The sequence below is a fragment of the Oryctolagus cuniculus genome, chromosome 11, assembly GCF_964237555.1.
Source record: "Oryctolagus cuniculus chromosome 11, mOryCun1.1, whole genome shotgun sequence".
Lineage (NCBI taxonomy): Eukaryota > Metazoa > Chordata > Mammalia > Lagomorpha > Leporidae > Oryctolagus > Oryctolagus cuniculus.
Window position 1 is genome coordinate 97,438,446 of NC_091442.1, and position 20,209 is coordinate 97,458,654.

The following is a 20,209-nucleotide window of genomic DNA, read 5'->3' on the forward strand; positions in this document are numbered from 1 at the left end:
GTCTCTGTCTCTCTCTCTCTGCCTCTCCTTCTCTCTCTGTGTCCAACTCTGACTTTCAAATAAATAAAAAAATCTTAAAAAGGGGGGGGGGGGGAGTAGTCCGGACTTGAACCAGCACTCCAACATAGCATGTTGTTGTCCCCAACTATAGTTTAACCCACTGTGCCACAACTCAGCTTCTATTCTAAGAATTGTACAGCCTGCCTCTGCACAGCTTAATTCACACAGGAGAATTCACACAGGAGAATTAGGATGTATTTACCAATCTCAAATACTTAGGAGTAATAAATGATGATAGTTTCTGGAAAAAAAAAAGTTGCCTTTCAAATCACAAGCCATACTTTTAATTCATTTTAATGTTTCTTAAGTGTAGGCTCAATTACATATAACATAGGGACTAGGAGCACTCAGTACAGCATCTTCTGTGCTCACAATCCCATCTTTCTACTAAATTAGAAGAGTACTAATACACCATGAAGCATATCATGAACTTTAATATGAAAAAGTAAAGAAAAATTGATAATTAAGAGCTCAACTGAAGCTGAGTGTTTGGCAAAGGGTTAAGATGCTGTTTGGGATACCCACAACCCATGTGGAATTTTGAATCCCTGCTCCGCTTCTGATTCAGTTTCCTTTAAACACATACCCCCAGGAGGCAGCAGGCAATGACTCAGTATCTTGGGTCCCTGCCACTGATGTGTAAGAGTCTGATGGTGTTTCAGGCTCCTGGTTTTAGCCTGGTATAACCCTGGCAGGAATTTGGAGAGTCAACCACAAAAGATCTGTGCGTATGTGTGTGTCTGCCTTCAAGTAAACAAAAATAAACCAAGGGGCTGGCGCTGTGGTGTGGCAGGTAAAGCCGCCACCCGCAGCACAAGCATCCCATATGGACACTGGTTCAAGTCCCAGCTGCTCCACTTCCGATCCAGCTCTCTGCTCTGGCCTGGGAAAGCAGAAGATGATGGCCCAAGTCCCTGGGCCCCTGCACCCACATGGGAGACCCAAAGAAGCTTGTGGCTCCTGGCTTAAGATCAGCCCAGCTCCAGCCATTGCGGCCATTTGAGGAGTGAACCAGCCGATGAAAGACTTCTCTCTCTCTGCCTCTCTGTAACTCTGCCTTTCAAATTAAAAAAAAAAAAAAATCTTAAAAATAAATAAATAGGCCAGCGCCGTGGCTGACTAGGCTAATCCTCCGCCTGCGGCACCGGCACCCCGGGTTCTAGTCCCGGTTGCTCCTCTTCCAGTCCAGCTCTCTGCTGTGGCCCAGGAAGGCAGTGGAGGATGGCCCAAGTGCTTGGGCCCTGCACCCGCATGGGAGACCAGGAGGAAGCACCTGACTCCTGGCTTCGGATCGGCACAGCATGCTGGCCGTGGCAGCCATTTTGGGGGTGAACCAACAGAAGGAAGATCTTTCTCTAAAAAATAATTAATTATTTAATTTCTCAAAACCAATATTTTTACATTCTTTTTTAAAAAAACACTTCAAATGACATTTTTACTACAGTTGACACATTCTCTTTTTTCATCTTTTAGAATTTGTCAAAAAGAAACTACATTTCATAGCCAGAAATGGGAGGTAAATAAAAATCATCCTTAAGATACACAATTTTAAAACCAGATATCTTTTATTGAAAAGAAATTAAAGCACCTATTTACTGAGTGGCTACTAGAGCACATCTGCTGAGAAGTCATACAGTAAGAGGGCTTTGACATAAAGAAACAAGTCAGGCAGACTTCTCCTTGGCAAGGAAGACCCTGGTCCTATTCAGAATACCACAGGTATTTTCTAAGCGCTCATTATATGCCAGACACTTAGTTGGTTATAGGTATACAAATATAAATACAAGAAAATCTGCCTTCCAGGAGTTCCTGCTGGTTGGTGGAAGATACATGTTAACTAACAACCGCTGATGAACAAAAATGACAGAAAATATACTATTACACCCTTTTAGGAATGTTAAAATTTTTTACCTTGTGTATACATCACATTTTCAACGTGACAAGTAAATTCAGCAAGTTTCACAATAATGAACATTGTAATTTAGGTACAGATACTATGGGAATACAGAGGAGAAAACTTTACTTCTGCTAGAGAAGCTGCCAGGGCAGACTTCACAAAGATCGTAACCCTCAACTAAAGTCAAGAAGGAGACATTAGGAAGGAACAGCAAGTCCAAAGATAAGAGCTGGAACAGAACATCAGAGATGGAAGAACAGAAGAGCCCAGGCAGCCAGGCCTTGCAGGCCAGGCATGGAACACTACAGTTTACTCTGGAATCTTGGAGAGCCAAGCTAAGATGAGGATGGATACAAGACATTATAGGGTAAGGAAAGATTGCGTATAACTAGGTTATCCCAAATGTGGAAAACACATGTTGGGGGGAGGGGTCAAAAGCAGAGAAAAGTCGATCAGAAGCCCAGAGGAGCAATGATGAGGGCCTGAACTAAGATAGTGGCAGTAAGTGGTCAAGAGGAATAGTGTTGAACCGGGAGGTAGAAAGAATAGGATTTAAAAGCTATTTATACCACCACTCCCCCACCACCAAAAAAAAAAAAAAAAAAAAAATTAATGTCACTAGTTTAAAAGGCCAACCAGGAAATTAGGACAGTATAGAAACAAATACAAAATGGAATCCAGTTAAAGTAGAATAGAGATTGCTTTGCAAAGATTACAACGACTTGAAGCACTAATCCTTCATAGGAATGAAGAACCAAGCATAGCAACCTTTGCAAAAGCATCTTAGTCAAGTGCAAACACCCTCACAGTAAGACACACAGACTATCCACCTTTCTTCCACAGGGATATCATAAGCAGACAGGTATACTCTACAGATGGCTCTGTAGGGAACAAAGACATAAAACAAGAATTTTGTTCCTTAAATGTTCACCTGCTGCTACTCTTCCTCATTCTTTCCTTCAAACAAATCATCTCTATAGCAACACAATCTTAAGCATATGTTTGTGCAAAAGTGTAAGAACTCAAGAACATGAGCTTTTATTTTTTCCTTTAGTATGAGATACACACTGTGTATTTTAACAGACAACTGACACACAATTTTTCAAAACATGAAAATTGATGCTGTGCATGTTTACATGGAAATTCTTTTTATAGGATACAATGACACCTTGTGGTCGGACTTTTCGAACTATATAAATTATCTTGGAAAATATTTTTACAGAAAAAATATAAGAAAACTTGTTTTACAAAATAAGAAAAATCAGGGCCATATTAGTGAGATAGTACAGCCTTGTACGATAATCCATTTGGAGAATTAAGAGCAGAAAATCAAACTTCAGAAAATTTCACAATAATTTCACAATATTAGATAGGCAAATCCATGTTAATACACTCTAAATATAATGTAGTATATTATTTCCTTGAACTAAAATTAGTATAACTGGCTTCTTATCACTTTTGTAATCTGGGACAAAACTATTATTGCCAATCTCTTTACATGGTAATATCGACATGGTTTATCAAGTATGAAATGAAATAACTATGTCATTATGCCTTTCTTGGCAATGAAACAGTAGCTACCTTCATATTAAATACTTCAATCTTGACTTCGCTACTAAGAGCGATTTACAATGATCTTTCATAAAGTTTCCTATTTTTACTAAATTATGCTGAATGCTAGGAAACACAAAAGTTAATGATGTAGTTTGTACACAATCAGCTTTCTGAATCTCTTTCAAAGGTTCTTCTCTCTTATCTCCAGTATCGTGATCACTGCCTGTCCCTCTGGTTCTTCTCTCTCCCCCTTATTTATTGCCTTTCTCCCTATCACCATGAAAAATCTCTGGTTTGTTGTTTCATCTCCACAAGAAAGTGTCAAGCAGCTGCCTCACAACTTCACATATTATCTCTGACACACAAATTTACACCATAGCTCATAATTCCTCACTACTCATATATCCTATCTACAATGGAAGTTCAATGATGGGTGTCAGGACCTGCTGCCTCAAAACAAAACACCTTGGGAATTGAGAAAATAGCAAATGTAGGAAGATCTCTCTGAGCTTCTCTCACCATTCTCCCATGACAAAGAATTACCCAACAATCCTGGCATAATACTTGTCTCCAGAGGACTCCTTCCTATTCCTGGTGGAAAGCAATGAAGACACAGATTCCAAGAAGAGTATGAACAAACAGATCTTGCTATGTTCCTCTCGTGTTATCACTGATCTCCAATCATACAAGGGTATTTCAAAAAGTCCATGGGAAATGTTAAAAGATAGGCTTGGGGACAGTGTTGTGGCATAGTGAGTAAAGTCACCACCTCTACTTCCAATTCAGTTCCTTGTTAATGGCCTGGAAAATAAAATAAGCAAACAAACAAACAAAAACTCTGGGGCTGGTGCTGTGGCGTAGCGGATAAAGCCATTACCTGCAGTGCAGGCATGCCATATGGGCACCAGTTTAAGTCCCAGCTGCTCTACTTCCAATCCCACTCTCTGCTAGGGCCTGGGAAAGCAGTAGAGGATGGCCCAAGACCTTGAGCCCCTTCACCCACTTGGGAGACTCAGAGGAAGCTCCTGGCTCCTGGCTTCAGATTGGCCCAGCTCCGGCCATTTGAGGAGTGAACCAGCGGATGGAAGACTTCTCTCTCTCTCTGCCTCTGCCTCTCTGTAACTCTGCCTTTCAAATTAAGAAATCTTTAGAAACAAAGTTCCACAAAGGAAAAACCACATTCTGCTACTTCTTTGGTCATCTTCAGAGCTCCCACTTCCACTAACTCTTGTTAATGACAGAAGTGATTCACCAAACATCTGTGATGTGAATCCTTCTTTCCCATAGGTTTATAATGTAAGTTAAGAGCAAGCTTGGGAAGCATGTCACCAGAACATTGCTTGTTTTATTGAGAGTTAGCCATCAAGGCATATTTGCCTGACGCACAGTTGGGTAACCAAAAGCTATCAAAATGAACATATCCTTTGACCTAGCAATTCCAAAGTTAGGAATTAATCCTACAAAACTAATGAGAAATACATACAATTATGTTCAGGGATCTCCATTAATATCAAATAAATGTTTATTGAGCACATTCTAAGCTCCAGGTAAAAGAGGATAAAATTAGTTGCCTGCCCTCATGGTACTTACATCATATGCCATTAAAAAGACACCGGAGCAAATGGAACATCTTAACTCTCTGTGACTCGCCATCTTTCACTCTTTCAAATCAATCAATCAATCAAAAAAAAAAAAAAAAAAAAAAAAAAAAGCATGAGAGATCTGAATTGACCTCACTGTGGCCTAGCCCTGATTGTTGGGAGACAGCAGGTGGAAGACCTTTATCTGTTTATCTTTGTCTTTCTTTCAATAAATAAAAATATACAAATACAAATAAAGATTAGAAAACTGAAAAAGCATATTATAACAGAAGGATATACTATATTTAAGAATCAGAAAACTCAATTCTGTTAAGATGTTAATGTCTCCAAAATTCAATGCAATGACATTTAAAGGTTTCACAGATATTACCAAGCTGATTCCAAAATTCATATGGAAACACAATAGACCTACAATAACCAAACAATGGAAAAGACCCCTATATATGTAATTCAAAATGCAAAAGAATTTTGGTGCAAAAGAACTCTAAAATTCATGCAGTTTTTTCATAATATGTATTTTTAATGAACATTTTGAAGGCTCCCTATATGCACAAATTTCAAAATTTTTGCACCAAAATAAATTATTTTCAATCACATTTTTCCATGAATTTTCTGCAGTCTTCTTATATATGTTCAATTGATTTTTGACAAAAACTGAAAATTCAATTCATTCAAGAAAGGATAGGCTTTTCAATAAATGATCCTGGAACAAGTTACTTCCCATATGCAAAAGAAAAAAAAAAAAAACTTTAAGTCATATCTCAGACTATATTCAAAAATCAACTTAAAATGAAACACAGACCCAAATACGACACTTGCAGCAGATGTTGTGGTACAGTGGGTTAAGCTGCCACTTGAGATGTCCACATCCCATCCTAGAGTACTGCCTCTACTCCTGATCCAGCTTCTTGTTAATGTGCCGGGAAGCAGCAGATGATAATCCAAGTACTCGGATCCCTGCCACCCAATGGGAGAGCCAAATGGAGTTCTGGATTCCTGGCTTCAGCCTGGCCCAGCCCCAACTACTGCTGGCATTTTGGGCATGAACCAAAGGATGGAAGCTCTCTCCCTCTCCCTTCCCGTTCCCTTTGTTGGAAGCAACAAAGTCTCTTGTCTTATTTAAGAAAATATATATGAAGCCAAAAATTATCAAAAACACAGGAGAAAATCATTTAGATCTTAGGTTAAATATTTCTTACGCACAACACCAAAAGAGAAAAAAATTAGCAAACTGGACTCCATCTAAATTAAGAACATCGGCACCTCAAAAAAAAAGTTATGCAAATAAAGACAACTGTGAGACTGGAAAGTGGGGGAATGGTTTATAAATCATCTATCTGATAAAGGACTTGCATCCAGAATACATAAAGAACGCTTAAAACTAAGTAATAATAAAAGCAAACAATCCCATTTTCTTAAAATGGGCAAAAAACATGAACAGGCATGTCACCAAAGCATAGAGATGGATGACTGGAAAAAAAAAAAAAAAAAAACACTTGAAAAGATGTTAAGTATCACTACTTATTTTAAAAACGCAGGGGTCAGTGATATGGCACAGGCACCTCAGATCAGAGTGCTTGTTTGTGTCCTGGATATTCTCCTTCTAATACAGCATCCTGTTAATGTACCTGGGAAATCAGCAGATGATGGCCCAAGTGCTGGGGCCCCTACCATCCATACAGGAGACCTAGGTGAGTTCCTGGCTTCTGGCTTCTGCCTCACCCAGCACTGGTTGTTGCAGCCATTTGGGGAGTGAGCCAGTAAATAACAAATTCCCTCCATCAATCAGACTTTCAAATAAAAAAAAAATCTTTAAAGAAAAAATTTTTGAAAAGCAAATTAAAATCACAATGACCAGGTTCTAGTCACGGTCCGGGCACCGGATTCTTTCCCAGTTGCCCCTCTTCCAGGCCAGCTCTCTGCTGTGGCCCAGGAGGGCAGTGGAGGATGGCCCAAGTGCTTGGGCCCTGTACCCGCATGGGAGACCAGCAGAAGCACCTGGCTCCTGGCTTCAGATCAGCACAGTGCACAGGCTGCAGCGTGCCAGCTGCAGCGGCCATTGGGGGGTGAACCAACGGAAAAGGAAGACCTTTCTCTCTGTTTCTCTCTCTCACTGTCCACTCTGCCTGTCCAAAAAAAAAAAAAAAAAAAAAAAAAAAAAAAAAATTACACTGAGTAAAAAAATCCAGAATAAAAATAGTAAATGTTATATGTTTCCATTTTTATAAAGTACTAGGAAATGTAAACTGCTGATGCTTTGGGAAATTTAGCAAACTAATTCACAAAGAAATCTGGAGTGACCAATAATGTCTATTATTGTGCAAAGGATGATAAGTAATATAAAAAAGTTTGGGTAAGATTTATCTTCCACACATAAACCAAACAACAAGCTTCCCACTTCCATCATGATGAAATAAGGAGTTCAATAAATCCCCTACAGAAACACCCAGAAACCAACACTCAGTGTTGTGGAATTCAACCAAGGGTTTAAACAAAACAGAACAGTGTTTATTCATGAGGACAACTAACCTTTGGGCAAGAATGTGTCTATGGCATTGCTATCCATCTGCTCCCATCTCCCCCCCAATGTTCTATCAGTGTGGGAGCTCAACAAGGGTAGAAGGGACTGAAAGACACTTCCCAACACTACTTAAAGCTGATCAGTTGACATCGTGCAATGTCAGTTAAAATGGAGCTATGTGAGCCATAGTAACAGTGAGGGCAAATGGTTCTTTTGGCCTAAGGTTGCGCCTCTTAGGAGCAAGCAACAAACTGGCAAACTATCTAAGGATGTTACAAGGAGTACTGGAAAGTTAGAGAGCATTAGAGGGCTTGGTAAACTTTCCACGAGCCCAGGTTGAACAACAACTATAACCATGTGCCCAACAGAGTAGGATACAAGCCACCCACACCTCAAAAAGAGCTGCACACATTCAGAGAGGAGACCCAAGAGAGGCCAGTGGCAAGTCAAGGCTAGGAAAGACAAACAAATGATTGTGTTTAAACACACTTCCTTGCCCTTAAACAAACCCATCTGAAGACAGTGGAAGTTCTATTAGTTCAAGCTGTTTGAACATGACCTTTGGTCAATGCATTGTTGAACATTAAGCTAAGCAGACATAGGAAGCAAGGCTTAAAAAATAAACAACAGAGAAATCAGTGACCACACAATGAAGTCAAAACAAACCTCACAGATTCAGAAAAATTACTTATAAACAAAAAATACAGGAAATTCAAATCCTTGGTAGAAAAGCCTGAATACTAAAATTAGTTCAAAATACTGCAGCCGTCTTTAGCAGAGAAGACATCACTGGGGATACCTGCATCCCGTATCAGAGTGCCTGAGTGCCTGGGCTCCTGCACCCATTGGGAGTCCTGGAAGAAGCTCCCAGCTCCAGCCATTTCCAGAGTGAACCAGTGGAAGGAAGACCATCTCTCTATCTCTCCCTCCGTCTGTAATTCTACCTCTCAAATAAATAAAATCTTTAAAAAAAAAAAAAAGCCATCCAACGAGCAATCTCTGTCTCTGTCTCTCTCTGCTTTTCTAATAAATCAATAGTTTTTTTAAAATTTAAAAACAAATTTTGAAGCTGAAGAACTGTTGAAATAAACTCACTCAGGGCCGGTGCTATGGTGTAGCAGGTAAAGCCACTGCCTGCAGTGCCAGCATCCCATATGGGTGCCAGTTCAAGTCCAAGTCCCAACTGCTCCACTTTCAATCCAGCTCTCTGCTATGGCCTGGGAAAGTAGTGGAAGATGGCCCAAGTGCTTGGGCCCCTGCCCCCGTGTGGGAGACCCAGGAAGAAGCTCCTGGCTTCAGATCAGCGCAGCTTCAGCCATTGCAGCCAGTTGGGAATGAACCAACGGATGGAAGAACTCATTCTCATTCTCTCTCTCATTCATTCTCTACCCCCTCCCCCTTCCTCTCTGTGTAACTCTGACTTCCAAATTAATTAATTTAAAAAAAAAAAGAAACTCACTCAAGGAGCTCAACAGTAGACTTGAGAGGGCAGAAAATAGAAAATAATCAGGGCCTGTGCCGCGGCACAGCAGATAAAGCTGTCGTGCCAGTTGAGTCCCTGCTGCTCCACTTCTGATACAGCTCCTTGCTAATGTGCCTGCGAAAGCAGCGGAAAATGGCCCAAGTCCTTGGGCCCCTGCACTTAGGTGGGAGACCCAGAAAATGTTACAGGCTCCTGGTTTCAGATTGGCACAGCTCCAGCTGTTGCAGCCATCTGGGAAGTGAACCAGCAGATTCAAGACCTCTCTCTTTTCAAATAAATAAATAACTATTTACAAAAAAAAAATGAACTTAAAAATAGATAAAAGTATCTAATCTGAAGGACAGAGAAAACATTGAAGAGAAATAAATAGGAGTTCAGAAAATTGTGCTACAACATCAAGCATATTAGGTTGCATGTAACCAAAACTTCCCAAATTTGACGACAAACATTAATATACAAGCCCAGCAAAAAAAAAAAAAAAAAAAAAAAAAAAAAAAAAAAAAAAAAAACAACCACACAAACTGCTAAGAGACAAGAACAAAGAAAAAAAATTTAAGGACCTAGAGAAAAATCAATCATGTACAAGGTGACAACACAATTAACAGTTGGCTTCTAATCAGAAATGAGAAAGTAAAGACAACATATTTTTCAAATTCCCAACTAAAAATTCTATATTCACCAAAACTGACCTTCAAAAATGAAGATGGAGGCAGGTGTTTGGCCTACAGGTTAAAACAGAAGTTAAGACATTCACATCCCACATCAAAATACTCAGTTTCAATAGTTAGCTCCACTCCTGACTCCAGATTACTGCTAATGCAAACCCTGGGAGGGATGTTGGAGACCTACACTTAATTCCTGGATCCTGCTTTTATCCCCATGTGGGGACCCCTGCAGCCACTAGGGGAGCGAATTAGCAAATGGGAGTTCTCTTTGCCTTTCCAATAAATGTTTTTTAAATGGGTATGAAATGAAGATATTTTCAAATAAACAAAAGACTGAGGAGTTTCAGCTCTCAGACATGCCATGGCACTGTGGTGCAGCAGGTTAAAGCAACAAACAGCCTGCAGGGCCGGCATCCCATATGGGCGCCTATGCCTCCTAGGCTTCATATCCGAGTCACGGCACCATTATGTCGCTCCCCCAGCAGCAAACCCGGGAAGGGCCAAGCAGACAAAAGAACAGCGCAGGGTCCAGTGTCGTTCCTCCGCGAATGGGGGAGCGACATAATGGTGCCGTGAATCGGATATGAAGCCTAGGAGACATAATGGTGCCATGACTCGGATATGAAACCTAGGAGGGAAGAAGCGGGAAGAAGTGGGAAAATACCAGAGAGAGAGACTAGGAAAGAGCCTAGGGAAAAGCCGGACGGAAAAAGTGCCAGAAGAAGTTAGGATTGAAAGCGAAAGTGAAAGCTAGAAAAAACAAACTCGGATACGGACTACGGGGAGAAGCTAGGAGAATTCTAAGGTTGGAAATGAAAGTGAAAGCTAGAAGAAACAGACTCGGATACGGACTGTGGGGAGAAGCCAGGAGAAATGAGAGAGAAATATTGTTGGAAGCAAGTTAGGAAAAGTACCGGGTAGAGAAAAATATAAGCTATGGAAAATGAAGCCGCGGGGGTAGGCCGAAGCAGAGACGTAAGCTAGGTTGGGATTCGTCAAGTCAGCCCGGGGAGCAAAAAGACGGGAAGCCAAACCAAAAAGCAGAGACGTAAGCTAGGTTGGAATTCGTCAGGTTAGCCCGGGGGACTTAGACTGAAAACTAAACCGGTAGCGGAAACGTGAGCTAGGCCGTGATTCGCGGAAGCCGCTGTGCGCAGAGGGAGCGCGTGGGGCACGAGCGGAGAGAGTGCACGGGGCGCGAGTAGATAGGAAGCGCGGGACTAGTGTGGAGACCGCGGAGTGCATGCAAAGTCGGGAAGCCGCACAGATAAGAGAAGCGCGGGCTGAAGCCGCGCAGAGCCGGGAAGCCACGGGGATAAGAGAAACAGAAGTATAGAAGTAAAATGAGAGAAATAGGAATGTTGGAAGATAGAAGTAAAGTAAGAGAAATAGGAATGTCCGGAGATAGAGAAATACAGAAAAATAAAGCCTCCCCACAACATGGCAATGAGAGGGCTTGGATTCGGTCTGCCTGATTTGTAAGGCGGTAAGCACCTGTGGGCAGGCAGAGCAGAGCATGCACCGCAGGGCACCGAACACAGGCACGCATCAGAGCCTAAAAACCTCCCTACAACATGGCAAAGAGAGGACTCGGATTCGGTTTGCCTGATTGGTAGGGCTTGTAAGCACCTGTGGGAAACTCTAGCAAGCAGAGTGTGCACCGCGGGGCACCGAAGACAGGCGCATATCAACGCCAAAGAATAAAAAGAAAGGGGGAACTGTGGGGAGCAACTGAGACTAGACTAAGTTACTGGAATTAAGACTTATTCTATGCATCTGCTCTCCCACAATATGATGCTGGGGAGGAGTAAACTTCTACGCAGCTGCCTCTCGCCAACTTGACTGATAAGCTGCAGGAGCTGATCCTGCTCCTGATTGAAGGAGAGCAGCATGCTCGGCATGTGGGTAGCAGAGCTGGGATTGGTGGAAGAGGACGATAAAGGAGGAGAGAGACAACATGCACCAAGGAACATCTGAAGGAACACCTGAGGGGCCCCTGAGAGAGCCGGCCGGTGGTGTGCTGCTCCTCTGCAGAAGCGGGGAAAGTGGCAGGGGGGGCCACCCCTCCACGGAGGTGGAAGGGTCGGCAGCCAACCCGGGAAGGACCAGCAGCAAACCCGGGAAGGGCCGAGCAGACAAAAGAACAGCGCAGGGTCTAGTGTCGTTCCTCCGCGAACGGGGGAGTGACAGGCGCCGGTTCGAGTCCCAGCTGCTCCACTTCCAATCCAGCTCTCTGCTATAGCTGACCACCAGTAGAAGGTGGCCCAAGTGCATGGGCCCCTGCACCCATGTGGGAGACCCGGAAGAAGCTCTGGGCTCCAGGCTTCAGATCAGCTCAGGTCTCGCGGTTGTGGCCAATTGGGGAATGAACCAGCAGATGAAGACCTCTCTCTGGTTCTACCTCTATCTGTAACTCTTTCAAATAAATAAAATAAATCTTTAAAAAAAGAGAGAGAGAAGAAAAAAATACCAAAGTCACTTGATACCTGGCTACTCCACTTCCAATCCAGCTCCCTGCTAATGCACCTGGGAAAGCAGCAGAACATGGCCCAAATACTTGGGCCCCCTGCACCCACACAGGAGACCCCAATGAAGCTCCTGGCTCCTGGCTTCAGCCTGGCCCAACCCTGGCCATTGCAACCATCTGGGGAGTGAACCCCCGGCCATTGCAGCCATCTGGGGAGTGAACCAGCAGATGGAAGATCTCTTTCTCTCTCTCTTCCTCTCTCTGTAACTCTGCCTTTCAAATAAAATAAATAAATCTTAAAAAAAAAAAAAAATACCAAGCTCGGGGCCAATGCTGTGGCTTAGCAGGTAAAGCTGGCACCTGCAGCACTGGCATCCCTTATGAGTGCCAGATGGAATCCCAGCAGCTCTACTTCCCATCCAGTTCCCTGCTAAAGCACTTGGAAAAGCAGCGGAAGATGGTGCAAGTATTTGGGCTCCCGCACCCACATGGGAGACCTGAAAGAAGCTTCTGGCTCCTGATTTGTGATTGGCCCAGCTCTCATTTGGGAAATGAACAAGTAGAAGGAAGATCTCTGTTTCTCCCTCTTTCTCTGTGTAACTCTGCATTTCAAATAAATAACTAAATCTTAAAAAAAAAAAAAAAAAAGTAGGGGCCAGCACTGCAGCATAGTGGGCTGAGCCTTAGCCTATATGGGCACCTGTTCATGTCCCAGCTGCTCCTCTTCCTATCCAGTTCTATGCTATGGCCTGGGGAAACATCGGAAGATGGATCAAGTACTTGGGCCCCTGCATCTGCATTCAGAACCCAGAAGAAGCTCCTGGCTTCGAAAAGGCCCAACTCCAGCCTTTGTGGCCATTTGGAGAGTGAACCAGTGGATGGAAAACCTTTCTGTCTCTGTCTCTCTCTCAGAGCCCTGGTTTGAGTTCTATCTGCTCCACTTCCAATTCAGCTCCCTGCTAATGTGCCTGGGAAAGCAGCAGAGGATGGACAGGTACTTGGGCCCCTTCACCCATGTGGGAGAGCCAGAGGAAGGAGCTTCAGGTTAGCCCAGCTCTAGCCATTGTAGCCATCTGGGGAGTGAATCAGCAGATGCAAGATCTGCCTGTCTCTCTCTCCCTCTCTCTCTCCCTCCCTCCCTCCCTCCCTCCTTCTCTCTGTGTGTGTGTGTGACTCTGCCTTTCAAATAAAAGGAATGAATCTTAAAAAAAAGTCTAAGTTTATCCTAAATTTTACATGGAAATGCAGAGCACCTATAATTAATTTTGTAAATGAAGAAAAAGTTGGAGGATTTACCTTATCCATTTTCAAATTTTCTATATAACTGCAGTAATTAATGGCTGGAACCCAGAGTTCCATTCAGATCTCCCAGACGGGCATCAGGGGCCCAAGAACCTGGGCCATCCTTCACTGCCTTCTCAAGCATATTAGCAAGGAGCTGGATAGGAAGTGAACCAGATAGGACTCAAACCAGGGCTCTGATATGGGATGCTAGAGTTGCATGCAGCAGCTTAGCTCACTGTGCCAAAGCACTGCTCCCGTGTGATTTCTATTTGTAAATTATACCTCAACAAGCTGTTAAATAAGGTGGGTTGAGGGGCTTCGAGACTGGGTGCTCTCCTTCTGATCCAGCTCCCTGATAATGCACTTGGGAAAGCAGCAGCAGATGGCCAAAATGCTTGGGCCCCTACCACCCACATGAAAGACCTAGATGGAGTTCCAGACTGCTGGCTTCAGCCTGACCATTTGCAGCCTTTGCAGCCATTTGGGGGTAAATCAACAGACTGAAGATCTCTCTCTCTCCCCTCTCAGAAAGCCTTTCAAATTAATAAACTGTTTAAATTATTTATTTATTCAAAAAAAAAGATGGGTAGAAGAGATAAGCTTTCTACTCTGAACTTCAAAAAATGTGATGAGGGCCAGTGATGAGGGCCGGCACTGTGGTGTAGTGGGTAAAGCCACCCCCTCCAGTGCCGGCATCCACTATGGGCACCGGTCTGTGTCCTCACTGTTCCACTTCCCATCCAGCTCTCTGCTATGGCCTGGGAAAGCACTGGAAGATGGCCCAAGTCCTTGGGCCCCTGCACGCATGTGGGAAGATCGGAGAAAATACCTGGTTCCTGGCTTCGGATAGGCATAGCTCCAGCCATTGCAGCCAATTGGGGAGTGAACCAGCAGATGGAAGACCTCTCTCTCTCTGCCTCTCCTCCTCTCTGTGTAACTCTGACTTTCAAATAAATAAATAAATCTTGGAAGGAAGGGAGGGAGGAGTGGAGAGGGAAGGAGGAAGGGAAAGAGAGAGGGAGGGAGGGAGGGAGGGAGGGAGGGAAGGAAGGAAGGAAGGAAGGAAGGAAGGAAGGAAGGGACGGACTGGGGGCCAGCACCATTGCAGTGGGTAAAGCCACTGCCTGTGGTGCCAGTATCCCATATGGGCACCAGTTCTAGTCCTGGTTGCTCTACTTCCCGATACAGCTCCCTACTAACATGCCTGCCAAAGCTGCACAAGATAGCCCAAGTGCTTGTGCCCCTGCACCCACATGGGAGAACAAAAGAAGCTCCCAGCTACTGACTTTGGATTAGCCCAGCTCCAGCTATTGTGGCCATTTGAAGAGTAAATCAGTGGATGAAAGAAGACTCTCTCTCTCCCTCTGTCTCTTTAACTCTGCCTTTCAAATAAATAAATCTTAAAAAAAAAAAAAATGTGATGGCTGGATTGCCATTATCAAATTTAAAGGATAGTAAAGCAAAAAGAAAGAATGCGAGTTCAAGACATCACTGAGGGGCCAGCGCTGTGGCCTGCAGTGCCAGCATCTCATATGGGCACCATATGAGAGTCCAAGTCCCAGCTGTTCCATTTCCAATCCAGCTCTCTGCTATGATCTGGGAAAGCAACACAAGACAGCCCAAGTCCTCAGGCCCCCAAACCCACGTGAGAGACCTGGAAGAAGCTCCTGGCTCCTGGCCTCGGATCAGCGCACCTCCAGCCATTGTGGCCATCTGGAGAGTGAACCAGTACATGGAAGACCTCTAGGTCTCTGCCTTTCAAGTAAAAATAAATAAATCTTAAAAAAAAAAAGAGTATCCACTATAAGTCAGACACTATAACTTACCTTCTTTTAATACATATGACTTGTGAGAAAAAAAGTAACATTTTACACATAAAGACAATGAAGTCCAAAAAATTAAGGAATTGGGAGCAGCATTTAGCCCAGCATTTAAGATGACAGCATCCCTTATCAGAGTGCCTGGGTTTGATTCCCAGCTCCAGCTCCTGACTCCTGCTTCCTGCCACTGCTGATCTTGGGAGGCAGTGGTAACGGCTCATGTAATTGGCTTGCTACAACCTATGTGGGAGACAGGGATTGCATCCCAGCTCCCAGCTTCAAGCCAACTCTGCCCTGGCTTTCTGTGGGCATCTGGGGAGTGAAAAAGCAGATGGGAGTGCTCTTTCACTGTCTCTCAAATTTAAAAAATAAATAAATTTAAATTAAGTAACTGGTCGGAAAGTCAAGCAGCTTGTGAAGTGGCATAGCCAAGATTCTATTCTTCTATTTGGATTCAATCTCCAAAATACGTATTTCTTCTGCTATGTTGCTAACCAAAGACTCAACTTATCCCCACTTGTAAGTTTAGATCTTTAGACAGATGGATTTACATTGATAGTAAATGTAATGTTCTTGAGAAACTATTTCAATCAAGAAACTAAATGTGATTATGTGTTCTTCCCCTGGCTTCCAAGATCTTGTGCTACTCTAGATTTCTTCCAAACTCTCCTTCTCTGCCTGCCAATTACATGAGACTGTTCTCAACAGTCTTGCTAGGAATCTCATCTCCACCCAGGATCTCAACTGCCACTATGCCAATCACTCCTAATTGTTTCTCCAACTCACTGAAACATTTTCTCCCCTAATTTTCCTTGACTGACTCCCTCCAGGAGTTGAATACTTCTCTGTACCCTCTCAAAGTACATGTAAATAATTCTAATGAAGCATTGCTCAATTGAGTGTATTCTAACTATCCACGGTTATAGGTGTACATCCTCCATGTCCCAAGACACTCTTATTTAAACATGTACCATGTTATATTACAAATTATCCACTTTATCTATTTCCACACCACACCATGAAGTGCTTGAGACTTGACACTGTATCATATGCATAATTCCCTGGGGCCAAGCATAATGCAAAACAGGTACTAGGCAATCAAATACTGACTAACCCCATTAAAAAGGACAAACATGATTTGCTTTAAACTAGAAGCATAAAACTTCTGAAAGAAACCTTTGAGATTAGAGACTTATCTTTTCAAATAGAAAAACAGATCAAGAAAAGTGAAATGACTCACCCAATAAAGCTTTAGTCTTCTGAATCACGATTCTCTTCCCACAAAACTACAGTGTCTATTAAATTGTGTTACTGATCTAAGTCCTCCATGAAGTTCCAAAAGCAATATAAAAAATATTAAGAAAAGAATTATTTCAACCTCATCCACCCTAGCTCTGGCTATATCAGCTGTAGAGAACTCTGAAGTTATTATTACTTAACAGCTTTCGGCCCAAAATAATCTCTAATTCAAACAGTCTTTTCAGGGCCGCATTGTGTAGCAAGTTAAACTGTTGCCTGTGGTGCTGGCATCCCATGTGGGCGCTAGTTCAAGTCCAGTTGCTCAACTTCCGATCCAGTTCCCTGCGAATGCACCAGGAAAAGCAGTAGCAGAAGGCAGAAGTGTCTGGGTCATGCACCTACATTGGAGACCAGGAAGAAGGTCCTGGCTCCTGGCTTTGGCCTGGTCCAGCCATGGCCATTTCAGCCATTTGGGGAGTGAACCAGTAGATCGACAATCTCCCGCTCGCTCGCTCTTGCTCTCTCTGTAACTCCACCTTTCAAATAAATAATCAAAAAACAAAAGTATTTTCACATGTCCTTCACACACACACTAAATGCAAAGCATATTCATCATGTATCTCTAAGTGTCAGTGTACAAGAAGTTATAATTTGCCAGCACACCAAAAAAAAAAAAAAAAAAAATCCTGAAGTACATTTTATGCCCTTTGACAATATCTGAAGTAACTGCCTTAAACCAAAATCTGATTCAGTTGAGACAGAGAGACTAAGTATGAACACCAGACACAGGAACTGCAACTTCAAGAAAATCCCTGTGGTCCAACGCTGTGCAGCAGTTGCTATGCTATACTGCAACTGTGTTCCCAGGCAACAACTAAGAAGCTAGAATGACAAGCAAGCTCAGTCAAGAAACAAATGAGATAAATCAACATTTGCCAAAGCACTCTGAGATCCAACTTCACCTTCTTATATCTCCAACTAAAACGCCTCTGTTATAAGCATCTGATACTGAATTTACAGCAGGAATATAAAAATTACCTAGAATTTTTTAAAATGCTGAGAATTATAGGTGCTTTCAAAAAAGAATGGCCAGGTTTAGGTTCCTCCTAACTCTGAGTTTTAATCCAAAACCATTTGAAGTCACAACATAGAGAAAGTTGGTCACAACCTCACCTACGATGCTGGCATCCCAGCTGGTTTGAGTCCTGGCTGCTCCACGTCCAATCCAGCTCCCTGCTAATGCACCTGGGGAAGTTGAGGAAGCTGGCCCAAGTGCTTGTTGGCCACCCACACAGGAGTCCCATATGGAGTTTCAGGTTCCTGGCCTCAGCCTCATCCAGCCCTTACGTTGCAGCCATTTGGGGCATGAACCAGCAAATGGAATCAATCAATCTCAATCTCTCTCTCTCTTCCCTCCCCCTCCTCAACTCTTTCAAAAAAAGTAACTGGGCATTTCCTTATTATATCTCAGTTAAAATAAACAGTACTAGATTTGATAGTCAGTGATCTCTCCATGACAGAGAAAGCAGTCCTGATTATGGGGGTTGAGGAGTTGCACTGGGGGATATATATAAACTTTTATAGAATTGTATGTTTATATATATAAACCATATATAAACTTGAGAAATGCTAGTTTATGAGGACCAGATGAAAGTAAAAATATACTTTCATAAATTGTTGACCAGATCAGGAAGTAAGACAGAAGGAATAAAATGGAGACAGAGTGGGATGGAAGAAGGAAAAGGGTGAAGGGAGAGTTGGGAGTAATTTTTTTTTTTAAGATTTATTTATTTATTTGCAAGTCAGAGCTAGAGAGACAGAGGGTGAAAGATTTTTCCATCTGCTGACTCACTCCCCAGAAGGCCACAACCGCCAGGGTTGAGCCAGGCCAAAGCCAGGTGCTTCAACTGCATCTCCCACATGGGTGCAGGGGTGCAAACACTTGGGCCATCTTCCACTGCTTTTCCCAGGTCATTCACAGGAAGCTGCACAGGAAGTGGAGCATCCACAGGAACTAACAGCCATATCAAATGCCAGCATTGCAGGTAGCAGCTTTACCTGCTATGCCAAGATGCCAGCCCCATTTCATGTCTGATACATCTAAGTAAGAACCAGGCAACGACCAAACTCGGGGAGCCCATTTGGGAATTGTGCCAGTGTGCCTGAGGGAATCCTTACTGCTGCAATTGTCATGGGAAATTCTCAAATTGTCCCACTTTCTAGGAATAGAAACTTTCCTTCTGAATCAAGGAACATCTCGTCTTTAATTCCCTTTCTTACAGTTTGCTAATGTCCTTTCTCCCTCAGTGACTTCCCTCTCTTAATGTTCTTACTTGCACAATATACTATAGAAGGGAGGGAAAAAGAAATGTGCAATCATCATCTTTAAGAAACATTTATTCAGTCACTTCTATTTGGAAAGACTAAAAACACAATTCATTAAGATTAGGTATCCTGCCCTTAAGGAGCTTACAATCTAGTTAGAAAGGCAAGACAAATATTAAAAAGATAAAACACAACATAAAGTGTCTAAGAAGTGTGACTCACAAATACATACTGCAAGATTCCAGAGGTGGAACTGAACTTTATAGAAAAGGTACAATTTAGGCCAGCGCCGCGGCTCACTAGGCTAATCCTCCGCCTTGAGGTGCCGGCACACCGGGTTCTAGTCCCGGTCGAGGCGCCGGATTCTGTCCTGGCTGCCCCTCTTCCAGGCCAGCTCTCTGCTGTGGCCAGGGAGTGCAGTGGAGGATGGCCCAAGTGCTTGGGCCCTGCACCACATGGGAGACCAGGAGAAGCACCTGGCTCCTGCCATTGGATCAGCGCGGTGCGCCAGCCGCGGCGGCCATTGGAGGGTGAACCAAGGCAAAGGAAGACCTTTCTCTCTCTCTCTTACTGTCCACTATGCCTGTCAAAAAAAATTTTTTTGAAAAAAAAAAAAGAAAGAAAGAAAAGGTACAATTTACCCTGCCACCATCACCTACCATCACCTTCTTCTCCTGGATGCCCCTCCACAGCACCTACCCTTATCACACAGTTAATAAAGCTTTCTTCTGAGCAAAAAAAAAAAGGTACAATTTAGATTTTTAAGAAAGAAGTGAAGAAATCAGCTAAGGTAGGCAGAAAGACAAGAAGACTGATATGGAAAAGAGAAAGCACGTAACAGGTTTAGAAGACTACGAAAAAACCAGTCTGGGTAGAAATATCTTTCTATAAAGAGTATAGGCTTGAAAACTAGAGAGAGAGAATTCTGCAGAGTTTAGCTTAACTCAAGAAACAGGAGCTTCAGTTAGGACTTTTTTACATAGATATTTACAGACATTCCCTAAAAAGCACATTGTGAGAAAACTACTTACTGAACCATATATTATGTACAACAAAAGTAAAATCAAATTCGTTTACTTGAGGCAACGAGACATTATCTAGTAGGAGGAAAAAGGAATTCTGACAATTCATTAATCTTATGAAGATTTCATTCTTCTAAACTTAGAACTTCCCAAGACATACTGCTGATTTCTCATTGCTATGGAGTTTATCACACAACATGAATCATTCTTGATTTTTTTTTTCGTCTTGCCCAACTTCTGACTATTTGATTACCTCAGTATTAGCATATGG

The 20,209-nt window shown here is 42.9% G+C and overlaps 1 protein-coding gene across 4 annotated transcripts in view; it reads right to left on the minus strand.

Annotated features, from left to right (window-relative positions):
- The window catches only part of CEP83 (centrosomal protein 83), a 162,301-nt gene that overhangs the window by 140,294 nt on the left and 1,798 nt on the right, over positions 1-20,209 (minus strand). The gene's annotated exons all lie outside the window — the stretch shown is intronic.